Raw genomic sequence first — 13440 nt, 5'->3', positions numbered from 1 at the left:
AGCTGCAAATAAAACGCCATCACATCAGCCTGTTTAAATAGCAAATCTATTTTAAATTCCAAAGACACAAGAGATAAATAAAACAAAACGTAATTTGTCCAGTGGAAAATGTGGGGAAAAAAATGACGAATCAACCTTTTACATTGTGCACACGTCATCCGTCGTCTTCAACAAGTGTTGATCGCACAGTCCAAATCAGACATTTGAGCATTATAACAACCTTACCGACTAAATCTTAAAAATGTGTCAAATGAACACGAATTCTTCCAATAGTGTTCATGAAACATGCAAAAAACATATGACTGTACCATAACAACTCTGGTCCCAGTTACTCTATATTGCAGCCAAGTCCATATTCGCCACACGTTTCCAAATATATCTTTATTTTTTAAATACGAATAAATAATAATGAATCACATTTGACTTGCTGATTGGCCAAATGGCAATGACGTCTTTTAAGTATGGCGTGTTGAATTCGTTTTCAATTCATTTACTTGAGCAAGAACACTTTGTACCTTGAATGCCATTAATAAGCACGAAACGTCATGTTTTGTTTTGTTTTGTTTTGTTTTACCAGAAGCAATTCCATCAGAAAAAATATATATTTTATTGTTACACATATCGTAAAAGGGATTATGACTTTCTTATTTTGAATGTGATCATTTAAAAAATACAAGTCATTAGATGCACATTTATTATAAATAATATTAGTTATATGAATAATCCTAATCATTTTCATCATCATCAACGAAAGCATGCTTTTACAATATAGTCTGAGCAGTTGACAGCACAGGTTGCATCTTTTAGTTCGTTTGAATCACATTCGATCAATTGTTTTGCAACATTTAAAATTTGGTGAAATGTGTTATATCATTAAAATCACTACGTTAGATTTCCAACATAAATGCAAATTTACTGGTCAGAACATTCGGGCTCGTCAAGCGAAATAGTTTCTACTGTGCACTTCAGCCTACTCGCCAAAGGGTGTCGCTATTTCGTCCTGTCGACTGCATCTTCAATCAAGTCGCGTTTTATTTGTCCATGTGCTTGTTTCTTTGATTTTCACCAATGTGGGCCATTTTATGAAAATACATAGTTTGGTTTAAAAATACCCAAATATCATTAGGTAATGTCCTAAATTATGAGGTCTTGAAACTACAGCATGTATTATTTACATAGAAAATTGAAACTGATACGAAAAGAACATTAGCAAGGAAACCATACATCTTTTTATTATTACGATTATGTGGATTATTTTATAGGCCTACACCATATCCTAATTTTTGTTAAGCATATATTTATTTGCTGAAGAAATTGGACAATTAAGAAAGATTTCAAACGGGGTGAATCCACTGTTATATAATTGTAAACATATAAGATGCTAAAGTTATGCTTATTTCTTAAGGCTTAGTAGAAAATGTTCCTCTAATTACCTTTTTTATTTTGGGCACCACAGCTGCATTATTGTGATTTTTTTTTTCATCATTATTATTTCATATCTAACGCACCATGCATGATTTTTACGGCTCGTTTATTCAGCACATATACAGTACAATATGGGGCCTGTTTGGCAAATTTAACAGGCCCCGAGCCGGCAAGATCCTCCCTCCCTCCCTCCTCCTTTCCTGCAACCTTTTCAATATGCATGAACATTTTGCTTAGCAACATACACGCGCGTGAAGATTTGTAGATCAGGTGAAACCTCGCAAAGGAGATATCAGGTTCAGACTAAAACCATTTGTGTCAACCAAAATAGATATTAAAGATTAAAAATGGAAATTTAAAGATATTTAAACTGGCGCTTTGTTGAAACAGAAAAGTGTGCGTGTGTGTGTGTGTGTCCTGCAGCATAACGTGTAAATCTTCTGCATGTTTTCAAAAATACACTAGCCTACTTCAGCCAGCTAAATAATGAACTAACCGCAATAATACAATTCCTGTGCGTAGCCTAATGCAATTAACAAGCAGAAGCATGCATGCGTATAGCTTGAGCCACTCCAGAATGTTAATTAGCAAAGTGGAGGTTGTTTAATGAGGCTCATACGCGCGGCCATGTGCTCGTCTGAGAAGCATTGATGGAGAAGGAGGAGGAGGTGGAGGAGGACCCGCCGGCATCAGGGCTAAAGGGGGGGGGGGGGCATTGTTGTGAGCCTGGGAAAGTGTAGCAGGGCTGACGCCAGACTCTGGCGTGCAGCGTGGGGGTGCGGGATGCGGGACCAGACTGGATTGTCATGGAAATGTCTCTCCAGCACGTTGTTGAACTTGATTTTGACTTCTCTCCCCCCTCCCACGCCGCACCCCTTTCAGTTGGGGTTGGGGGTGATGGGGACCCTATTTTCGCTTGTGGGAAAATCCATCATGAGCACTTTAGTGTGTAAATGCATTTATTGTTGTTGTTTTTGGTGTTGTTTTGCGCGTAATTTATCCGGCAATCCTCTTCGTGCACGCGCAGTATTATTATTTTTTTTTTAGCGTGTTTGTGTCAACGTGTGACTTGAATATTTACACAGCAGGCATGCAGGAAGGGGCCCGACTGCACATTGCGCAGCCGATTGGATCTTATAAATGATGCAGAGTGGAATCCGAAAAATTCAAGATGCACGTGGCCCGACATCCATGCACCCTCGTCATATAATAAATTGCCCACGCGCACCATAATCAGATATGTAACTGCTATCTGGTGTAGGGTTCGTCTGGAAACCTGCTGCAGGTATAGCTTACCCTCTGCTTTCTTTCTTTTTTTTTTTTTTTTTTTATCTGCACATCACGCACGCACGTATACGCGCATAAAGTACTTTATAGCCTCTACACACGCACACACAAACATGTGATTCAAACTACAGCAGAAATTGCAAGTTACCGGTGTGTGTGTGTGTGATTGTTATCGTCATGCAGTCCAAATATCAGTCATATCTTAATATCACTCCTAGATAAGGATACCCCATGCATACAGTCGGCGCGTGCGCGCGTGTGTGTGATGGGGTAATGCGTGTGCATGATTTTCTAGCTTCTGTACCACCAGAGCACCAAAAAGCACCTGCTCGGTGCCATTTTAACCGCAGTTTTGCTTCAGACTCTAAATGTAGGCTATTTTAGAGTTGACTGGATTGTTATACAAATGTTTGAAAAAGTTAGGTGGGTTCAAAACAATTAAATTGGGAAGATGTTTACACTTGTGCTCATAAGTTTACGGGGCAGAATTTGTAAGACGTATAAGAAATAAAAGAAGCAACCAGAAAAAAAAGAAGAAATTTTAAGGCATTTGAGCACATAATCAATGAAGAAAACAAAGTCATATTTTCACCCAAATGCTAAAATTGCACAAACTAGCAGAAAACACAGAATAGACTTGCAGGTGCAAAATAGGTCAAACTAACAAGTGAAATAGGTCACCAGATTTTGAATTGTATCTTCACAATAGAGCGGAACAACGCTCTAGTCGTTTTCATTTTTTAAATCTAATATTTAATTTTGCAGTGACTAAAATTCGGATTATTTTCATCTGGACGCAGTGATGATTTTGTAGGATGTATAGCAAACTTGAATTCAAACAAGTGCATCACAACAAAAATAAATCTTAAATCAAATTCTAATTTCCTTGAGTAAAGTCTCAGAATATTAATTGAATAAAGTCTCCAAATTTACCTCCCTTAAAAAATGAAAACACTGCAAACCATGCAGGACCACTGAGACCATTTACGCTGAAAAATGGATGCGAATTAAACACATTCATTCTCATATCGTCTTATAATGTTTCCATGCAGATTCCCGCCTTTCTCTCTCTCTCTCTCCTCCCCTCCTCCCTTCCTCCCTCCCTCCCTCCCTCCTTCCTTCCTGGATGTGAGGCGGAGTTAACGCGTGTGCGCTCCCCATGTGCACTTCTTTGCACTTGTCAGTCGCACTCTGCAAGAAGCTGCAGACCACTCGGAGTTGCCCTACACTGGCTGCCCACTTTTTTTTTTATGCACCTTTTTTTAGAGGCATCTGAAAAGCGGACTTTTATTCAAGCGAGCTTTTATTTTTTTTCTTCTTTTGGATACTGACTTCAGTGAGGAGGAGGGGGGGGGGGGGACGGTAGTAGTCCTGATGGCGTGCAAGTAAGTGTGTACTTTTCGCCACTTTAATTGCACGAATGCGATTGAGGAAATTGTATTCAATGACAATCTATTTCCCAATTGTATTCAAAAGACTTTGAATCTTAAATGTCGTTCCACAACGACATTCATCGCGGCGTGTGGAATCAGATAAAACATCTCCATTCAAGATTCAAAGTGTTTATTACTATACGTACATTGATTCTCCAATTAGGCGCTATTAAAATCCAATCATGAGTGGCCCACTTAAGCGCGGCAACGTGATGAACCACCCTCGTGCATGCGTGCGTGCATGCGCGCGTGCGCGTCCACGCGCTCTCCTCTCAGCTTTGGGAGGTGCGGCGCGCGGCCTCTTTAAGAGAGACAACAGGCTTAGTTTGTGTCTTTGGTTATCTAGCTGTATGAGTTTTAATTTCATAAAGCTAGAGAACCGAAAGTACCAACTGATGCCGAACACCTCGCAACGCCCCCCCAACCCACGACGGGTATCTGGACCGGAGGACTCGTTGCATGGATGCTGAGAGGATGCTCAAGCCGCCACCGAGGAAAATGAGGAGGATGTAGATTATATACGCTCCAGAAAAGAAGACTGACTGCTTCACTTGCTGATGGTTTGGTCCATTCCGTGCGTCATGCGCGTTTTTTTTTTTTTTTTTTTTAAGGGCTCAACTCAAGCCATGAATCATCTGCTTTTAGGAAACAAAAGGCGGCGTTTACGCGCACATGGGAGACTTGGAACTTGTCAGCGTATGGACGTTTAAGGCGTAATAAGAACAGGAGAGGGAAAACGTTGAAGGTGTTAGAAGGTCCCACCTGATTGGCTCGTTTGGTGGACACGTGATGTTGTTGGCAGCAGCCTCCATCTTTCATAGATGTTTATTCTATGCCACTATGCCAGGATGCTGTCGTCACAAGATGACAAATATTTAAAAATATCTCATCTATAGGATTTTAGTGACGATAAAGATTTGACTAATTTGAAATCATTCCTCGTTACCATCAATTTTAGGATATGTTAAATGAATAGTTACATGATTTTTTTTTGTATCCTTTTGCCATACATTTCATGATATCGTATGCGTTCTACAGTTCTGATTTACATCTATTATATTCCTACAGATTCATGACATTTCTATCCATTTAAATGGGAAATGAGTATTTTCTACAAAGTTGACCTTTTAACATGGCTCCCCCGGATGACGGGAAATTGGTATCGCTAGCGCAACATCAAAAGCCGACCTCTGTACTGTCCATATGTTTGCACAACGGGTGTTGTGTCTTATTAAATAACAATGTGATGTACGTACATATGAATGCATGACAAAATCGGATTTTCTGTTTCCACCGGCTCCGGCTGATATCTTGTTTTTTGAACCGTATGCAATCGAGCGGGTTGATTTTTGCCAACGAATAACAAAAATAGGACGACGCGTATCGTTTGATCTATTCTTAGTGAGGAATCATCAAGCCTGGGAGATGACTGAATATCCCTGAAGTCCCAGCATGCTCTATTTAGACCATGACTGACAGTATTTGATGCGCATTGTTAGACGAGAGCTTGGCCCAAGCGTGACTGCTTGTGTGATTGTTTTACATGGAACACTTCTCAACATGTCTGTTTTTGTAGCATAGCAACTAACCCGGATGCTGCAAAGACTCCATTGATTGCGTTTCCTATTACGTCATGTGTGCTAACATTGTCATTTTGGGGGTTTTTTTTCTAAGGACTACGCCAAAGACATCAGATTTAAAGTTGGCTTCTGAAGCCAGATGGCCGGCAGCCGTGATGAGGAGCTCGTCCGTCAGCCTGCAGGTACACGTGCGCTTCAGTTGTCATTTAGAGCCCGGCTTTTATAGTTTGCACCTGGAGGTCAAACGCAACGATGCTCCGGGCTTATTCGCAGGATTAGGTGTGCGTGTGTTTGCGCTCGTATGTGTGTTACTTGAGCCACCCATACTGGAGTTGCTGGTCCGTTTTTTTTTTTTTTAAGTAGTACTTTGATTTTAGCTTGGTTTGGGACTGGATCATGTGATGCTTTTTAATCCACAGATAGCATGGATATTAAAGTCTTTTAAGCATTTTAAACATTTCCTATTACAAACAAAAAGTATCATAAACATAAACCAGTCAGTTATAATCAGATGATGCAAACAAATCTGTGGCTTTGTCATCCATTTTAGGAAACAATCAAATGTAAACATAGCCTGCATTCTAAAGCCCTGAATTTATAACTAAATTAATAAAATATGAAAATTGTCCAAAAATAAAGCCTACGACTGCTTGGGAAAATAAAGACAGCTACAATTTGATCAAAACCTACACAGAAAAGATGGTTGGAAAAAAAAAAGATGGCTGTGTCTGCCTATCTCTCCTTATATAGGCGAAGTGATATTTACACACATAAACAGGCAGTTATCCTCTGCTTCATGCAACTCCCCACACACACACAGCCCATCTCCAACTGCAAAAAAATAAATAAATACAAGAGCTCATCATTGTGTAGACGGCAAAAGGTATATTTGGCATGTTCCTAATGGGATCAATGAAACGGTTATGAGCCCACTTTTTGTTGCCTTGGTGGAGGTCTATTCTTGACCAATGAATTAAATACAGTCAATATGGCGATGTTAAAACAGAATGTTTCTAGTGGTCGCCGAAACCACAATGGAAGCGTCCAACATTTGTTTCTGCCTTTCAAGTATTAACATCTTTTTACCCCCCCCCCCCGCCATTGCACACACACACACACACACCTCTTTCATTCTCATGCAGTCAGCGTTTTATCCCTTTAACCACGATGATCCTATTTGTCAGGTAGAGAGTGTGGTAGGTGGTGGGGAGGTGGCCGTGTAATCTTTGCTGCGGTTCCTTTATCCCGTTAGGCGAGCGCTGGAATCGGGCTCAAGCCGCCGTTTTGGACCCGCTGATGTGGAAAGAGCGTTTGGGTGGCTCTGTCTTTTTCGTCCTTAATGCCTCGACACGACAACCTCCCCTTGGCTTCTTGTTATTGTCAGCAAAGCTTGCACAAAAGGTGCGCGGACGATGCATAATTCAACCACGGCCGAGCATTTAAACCGAGGCGTCGGCGTTCCGTAAATTTGGCTGAATCATTTCTAGTCTTCAAAATGGCGGCTGTACTTGATTCCGACTCAATCCCGCAGAAGGCAACATTCCATTTCCCCACTTAGGCTCCTCTTTTCACCCCCCCAGCATTAAATACAAAGTAGCCTACATATTATCACCAAGGTCAAATCGTCATGGTTCCGCAACCTTGACGCTCAATAGAAAGCTCAGATATTCAAATTTAGGATGGAGTTGAGTTGCCCCGATTTTTTTTTTCCCAAGCTCACCATTAGCATATGCAAGGAACGGGCCCCGCTCTGCTGTTTTCTAAAGTGGATGTAAATTATAACCTCCGTATTATACAGACTGATGGCAGATAAATCTCTGCAGTAATGCATTGCAGAGAGAGTGGGGGTGGGTGGGTTGGGTGGGTTCGGGGGTCTCACCGTGCCTATGTACGAGAGGTACTGTACAATGGCCGGTGGCAGATGGAATACAAGCCAGCAAAAGCGCTTGCTAAACTTTCCTTCCATCAAAGAAGAAATAGCTGAAATTCTTCTTAAGCGCTCTGAACAAATATTAACACAAGGAGATTACTAAACTGAAAATTGCACTTGTTCGCCCCCTCCCAAAAAAGGCCTCGCGAGCAAAGTGGAGATCTCTTTGGAATCTCTATGCAAACGAGGGCTTGAATAATAAGATGTATTTATGAAGGCTTGGTGAAGGGGTGAAGAGGGAGGGGGGGGGGCAGCTTTTGAAAGCCACTAGGCCGCGGCGTGAATAGGATTGAAGGGGAGGCGAGGGGGGTGGAGGGTCTAGTCGGACAAGGGTAAGGGGGTCTAAGAGGGCCCCCCCCCAGCAGTCTAGGCCTCAACCGAAGCAGCTGTGAAAAGGGTTCCCGTCTTTTTCCCACGCCCAGCAAGACGCGCAAACACTGCCGCAACTCGCTAGGGTCAAGTCCCATCACTGATATATACACTCATGCGCACACGCAGGGGAGCGTGTGTGTGTGTATACGAGTTGTGCAAATTAACAAGCCGGGCCGCTGTGACATAGGGACACCTGCCATCCCCCCCCCCCCCCCGAATGCCTTGCGGGCCGGGCCCTCTTTTTCAGCAAGGGTCTGACGAGACAACAATTAGGTCATAACTTCAACTTGAACTCAAAATTTGTCGGCGGACTTGACAAAGCTGGCAAAAAAGGAATGCCTTGCACCACATTATTATATATATATATATATGTGCTTATTTTATTTTTATAAATATATATATTTGAACAAGAAGAAAAAGAGTGACGCCATGACCTTCTGTCTATTTTTTTTGAGGGAGGAGCCGAAAGACATTTGAAGTCGAGGACAACACTCATCATTTCCACGTTGTGCTTCTCTGAAAACAATTAGCCTGCACAAAAGCAAAGAAGGTCAAAAACATCACGCAGGTATTAAGTAGTCTCACATTTAGGGGAAAAAACAAGGATTTGCTCTTTCCATTATTGCACGCCTCTTTAAAAGCTTCACCGGGAGCTTTTTAGAAATGTCGGCAGATGCTCTTTTGGCATAAAGAGGCTCCCCGTTCCAATAATCTGGGTGCAGCCACACTTATGAAGAAAGCTAACGCTACACGAAACTAGTCAAAGGTATTTTGTCCTGGCTCCTCCTCGTCATCATTTTCTTCCCTCCTATTCAGATGAGTTTCAAATCGAGTCGAAGAACCTCCTAATTAGCTCTGTAAAGACACTTTGTGAGCATCATGCACGTTGAGAGCAGCCATCGTGCTAGCGCACGGCCGCTTAATGAGCTTTGTTCGCCGAGTGTGTGTCCTGCTGTTTGGGCCACCTTTGAAAGCACGAAGAAAGCGAGAAGTGTTTGAGCAGGCCGGAATGCAGATGACGACGCGTCGCGCGTGGACCAAAAGACGGACGGGCATCATCGCTTTGAGTCTTGTTTGTGCTCATTTTTGGAGAGGAAATATTCACGGGGTCACGTTGTCCCTCAGATCTTCAAGGGATTGTTTGAGAGAAACTACGAAATAATAGAAGTCGCCTCTGCTGGGGAGGTTACGCTTTCATTCCATTTGTTTGCTTATTATCTCGCACCGAAGCAACAACAATAACAAAAATCCATCAAACTTCTGCGAGGTGTACTGCAGATCACAAACGAAATATTTTGGTGCAGTCTACCATCTTATCAAAGAGGATTTTGAAGTAGCTCAGTAGCTAGCTAGTTTTCTTGCTCAAAAAAAATGGTTGTGTTTTGATGCAGAAGGAATATCGGCCATGTTGGGAGGACGTCTTGACCACTTACCTTTGCTGAACTTCTCGCAGGCGTAGCAAGAGCACACATGGCTGGTCCTGAAAAAAAATTAAAAAGGCATTAGCTCTGAGTAAATTATTTCCCAGTGCAATATATTCCCTAAATAATTCCTTCTTTGTCCCCCCCTTTCATTTTGAAAGCCCAATTTTGATCATGTTACTACTCGGCCCCATGTTGATCCATTAAGAACATCTCAAAGCATCCACTGATCACCAACAGTGAGAGGAAGAAAAGGTTTGGACAAAAACAAAGATGAGGCCAGGCTATCATCGGGGCATGATTCAATGGGGCTGCAAACAGATGAGAGTCGGATGTGCAGCTGAGATGCAACGGGAAGAAGAAAATGGATGGAAGTTGCAGGGATCGTTTGTCAACATCAGAGCCAAGCTGCCCCGCTGAGCCCGCCGACATGCTAAAGTGTCACTCGGGATGCAGACGGACAAGCAAAGACAGACATTTCTCAAAGCACGCTCACCTGCTCCATTTCCTGGATATTCCTTTATAAAGATCCAAATCTATTTCTTCTGTCTGACCGTTATCAACTAATGATCTCTTCTCTCATTTTGCTGTGGTTGGTTGCTCTTCCTTCAGTTTGTAGTCGCACGCAGGCTTCTTGCTAACTACGCAGCCACACAATGTCTTGAATCAGAAAAAAAATGTGGCTCATTACGTTAGACGATTGTTACTGATTTCTTGGAGCCAACTTGCTCTTGTCCATTCGGTGTACTTTTCACAACTGATCAGTTCCCGGTTTTGAGTAGCTCCCTCAATTGATCTTTCAAATATCAGTCAATATTTTGCATGAACTTCTTCGAATCTAACCCAAAGCGTTGGACACAATCTTTTGTCAATTTGTGCAAGCATGTCATTATTCAAGGCCATCGTGCGATTGTGTTCGTGAACACATCTCTTTTTTTGTTCCAAGTCCAAAGCCACGGGTCACGGCACCACCCCTTGCACAACCCCCCCCAGTTCCTCTCAACTTGATAATGTGTCTCCATTCTTTTTTGCAAGGCGGAGGAGGGCTACCCTGAACCAACATTGTCCCTACTGCAGCTCTTGTGTTAGTTGGTGTGCGTGTGTTGGGGGGGGGGGCTATTGTGTGAGTGTGTGTGAAGGAATGGAGAGTTAACACTCATGTGTGGACCAGTGACGTGCGGTGAGGTTCATACACACAGTTTGCACTCTTACCTTTATTTGTAGATGAAGAAAAAGCTTTCTGGTAAAAGTCTTCATTTTGCTTTCATTTCTGCACCTTTTCAACACCCCGTGAAGCTCAGATGCAATCACAGCAGCTCCGTCCTATGTTTGAGCTACTTCTATCATCAGTGACGTCATCACATCCCACCATAGTGCAAAAATAAGAGAGATTTGTGACAGCCGTTGTCTCGTCTATCTCTACAAGCAACAAATGGGGCAGCAATAATCACCTGTTGGCTCACGTACGCCCCCTTTCAGTGCGGCAGAGTACTATTTGCCGCAACCTGCTCCTTTTTTACTGCAGTTTTTTATGTCCCATCTTCAAACCAAAGCGATTGAGCGATATGTGCACGTTTGTGTTGTCAAATCATTTCGGCAATATGCGACGCAGAAATCTCTTCAACAAAAATTGTACTGTATTATTTCTGCAACAAGTTGTATTTGATTCTATTCTGCTATTCTAGTCTTATTGTAAACGACTTGACTACGAGCGGAGTGTGTTTGAAAGAGCACACAGAGCTCCGTTTTATTTGTTTGTGTGCAGCGGTGGGCGCCTCGGGGCAGGTTACAAAAGAGCAAGTTGGCGTTTTCTTCCCACATATTTTTAATCAAAGTCTTACTGTTTGCATTTGCATTTGCATTCAACGGAGGGATGCTGAATGCCAAAGGTGAGATTTTGTAAAACACTCCCTTTTTTTTTTCCCCCCCTAGATGGAAACACGGGTGGGTGGTTGCAAGGCTGGATGAATCCGTGTAGATGACTGAACTCCGAGACCCCGGTGAAGCTCATCATCATTGCCATGGGCTCTTCCTTGTCTCCATCTGTGGTCCGCACCTCCATCCAGGGGTCCAGCTCAGCTCGTGAAGCCTGAGCGGGAAGCTTGTGAGTGGGCAGAGAAGGATGGAGAAGGTCCCTGAAGGCTAAAAAGCACCTCAGCGGGAGAAATCAATACCAAGCATGCTCGCTTCCAAGTAGGCTTTTCTTCTGCTTCTTTGTGGCCTCGGGGGCCTGCGGGCCTCCAAAGGACGGGCCCTTTGCGGCCCCTCTCAGCTGGACCGGACCCCGTCTTCGCTTGGCTGTGTGTGGTTTTGCTAAAGGGGGATTTCTCTCCTCACCCAAATGATTCCGATACACTGCTGAAGGGATTTTCATCTTTTTCCCCTTACACAAGACTGACATATATTTCAAAAGCAATATGGGACTTTTGACATCTTTCCATCCCCCAGCTGTTTATTTCTGCAAGCATTTGACAAAAAGACAGAAGGCATCTCTTCCTCTCAATGGAGCGGTAAGTACTTTTTACCATCTCATTCCAAACAACACAAACAATCACAAACGACTGCCTTCGTCATAACTGTATCACCATGCAGGGATTTATTTGTGTGTGTGTTTGCCATCCAGATGGGCACAGCTTCAGACAAAATGGCCACCAGACTTTCCCTCTGCCAAAGATGGCGGGCGCGTCCTCGGCGCTCTGCCATCTGTGCGTGGCTTTAGTCGTCGTCGCATGCAAATGGTGGGGCTAATTGCATCTGCATAACCTTCCAAGTTGTTACTGGGCCGTGGCGATAATTGCGATGAACGCATAACGACAACAAGGAGGAGGCAGGTGATTTATTTGGATTTTTTTTTTTCCCTAAGCGTAATCACAGCAGTTAGTGTTTGTTTTCAGCCATGTTGTTTTGGTCGCTTTTCGGTTATTGTGAGATTAAGGCTGCGGCGGTCCTCGTGTGCCATATGGTGTGTGTGTGTGTGTGTGTGTGTGTGTGTGTGTGTGTGTGTGTGTGTGTGTGTGTGTGTGTGTGTGTGTGTGTGTGTGTGTGTGTGTGTGTGTGTGTGTGTGTTGCATGCAAATGGGACTGGAGAAAAGATTAAAGCTTTTTCTTTTTTTAATCAGACACTTCTCTGTCAAGTCTGTTGGCGTACGCACACACACACACACACACACACACACACACACACACACACACACACACACACACACACAAATGATTCAATTAAATTAACAGCGTGCTTAAATGATGTATCATTATTTGATTCAAATGTATTGCACACAAGTGAAAATTGTTCCTAAATTACCACAACCACGCTTATTTTTCTTTTCAATACAAAAATCCACATGTATTGCACAAAAACAAACTGTTTTCAAAGATTTAAATGCAAATGTAGTCTACAATAAAGTTAAATACAACAGAACTGTGCTTCAAGATGTACTGTACTGGATTTTTTTTTTAACAGATCAATTTGAACATTTTATTTAATGATCAAGTAGCACTAGAGGGAACCTGTGACAATCATCAATATAGTTAATAATATATATTCCTTTTCGTTGCGTAACGATGAAGATTTGTTGTCATGGCATTTGTCGGCATAAACGCATCATTTTGCAGTGCTTTTGTCATTTTTTTTCCCCCAGAGCTGTATAAAGCACAGGTGAAAGCATTAAGCAAATAAAAGCTAGCACACAAATAAAAGCTAGCACACACTCTAATTAAGAATGGCTTCAACAAACTCCAGGCAGACACAGCACAAAAGTCTCATTTTCATGCACATGGCTGTCTGGTTACCATGGCAGTGAACACATCGTGAGCTTGCTGGTGATGGGGGGGGGGGGCTTGTGCGTGGAAACGTATAGATAGGGCGCTTTCGGGGAGAAATTGGAGCTCGGAACCATCGCTGGAAGTTAAATTGCAGGCTAGAAAGCGGCGCTGACTGATAAAATGTCCACGCTGGATTGGAAGATTCGTATTTCCAGGCTCATTAATTCACA

The 13440-nt window shown here is 42.7% G+C and overlaps 1 protein-coding gene across 1 annotated transcript in view; it reads right to left on the bottom strand.

Moving 5' to 3' along the window:
• LOC147045956 (neurocan core protein-like) overlaps positions 1 to 10812 on the bottom strand; it is a 40901-nt gene extending 30089 nt beyond the window's left edge. Inside the window, exons 1-2 of the mRNA XM_085930487.1 lie at positions 10661 to 10812; positions 9461 to 9507 (exon numbers count right to left, since the gene is read on the bottom strand). The gene's annotated coding sequence lies outside the window, so the exon portion shown is untranslated. The remainder of the gene's footprint in view (positions 1 to 9460; positions 9508 to 10660) is intronic.
• Positions 10813 to 13440: the final 2628 nt, after the last annotated feature.

This window comes from Syngnathus leptorhynchus, chromosome 14 (genome assembly GCF_054491065.1).
Source record: "Syngnathus leptorhynchus isolate UIUO chromosome 14, UIUO_Slep, whole genome shotgun sequence".
Classification (NCBI taxonomy): domain Eukaryota; kingdom Metazoa; phylum Chordata; class Actinopteri; order Syngnathiformes; family Syngnathidae; genus Syngnathus; species Syngnathus leptorhynchus.
Note: the sequence above shows the minus strand (reverse complement) of the source record. Positions and strands in the feature narration are given on the sequence as shown.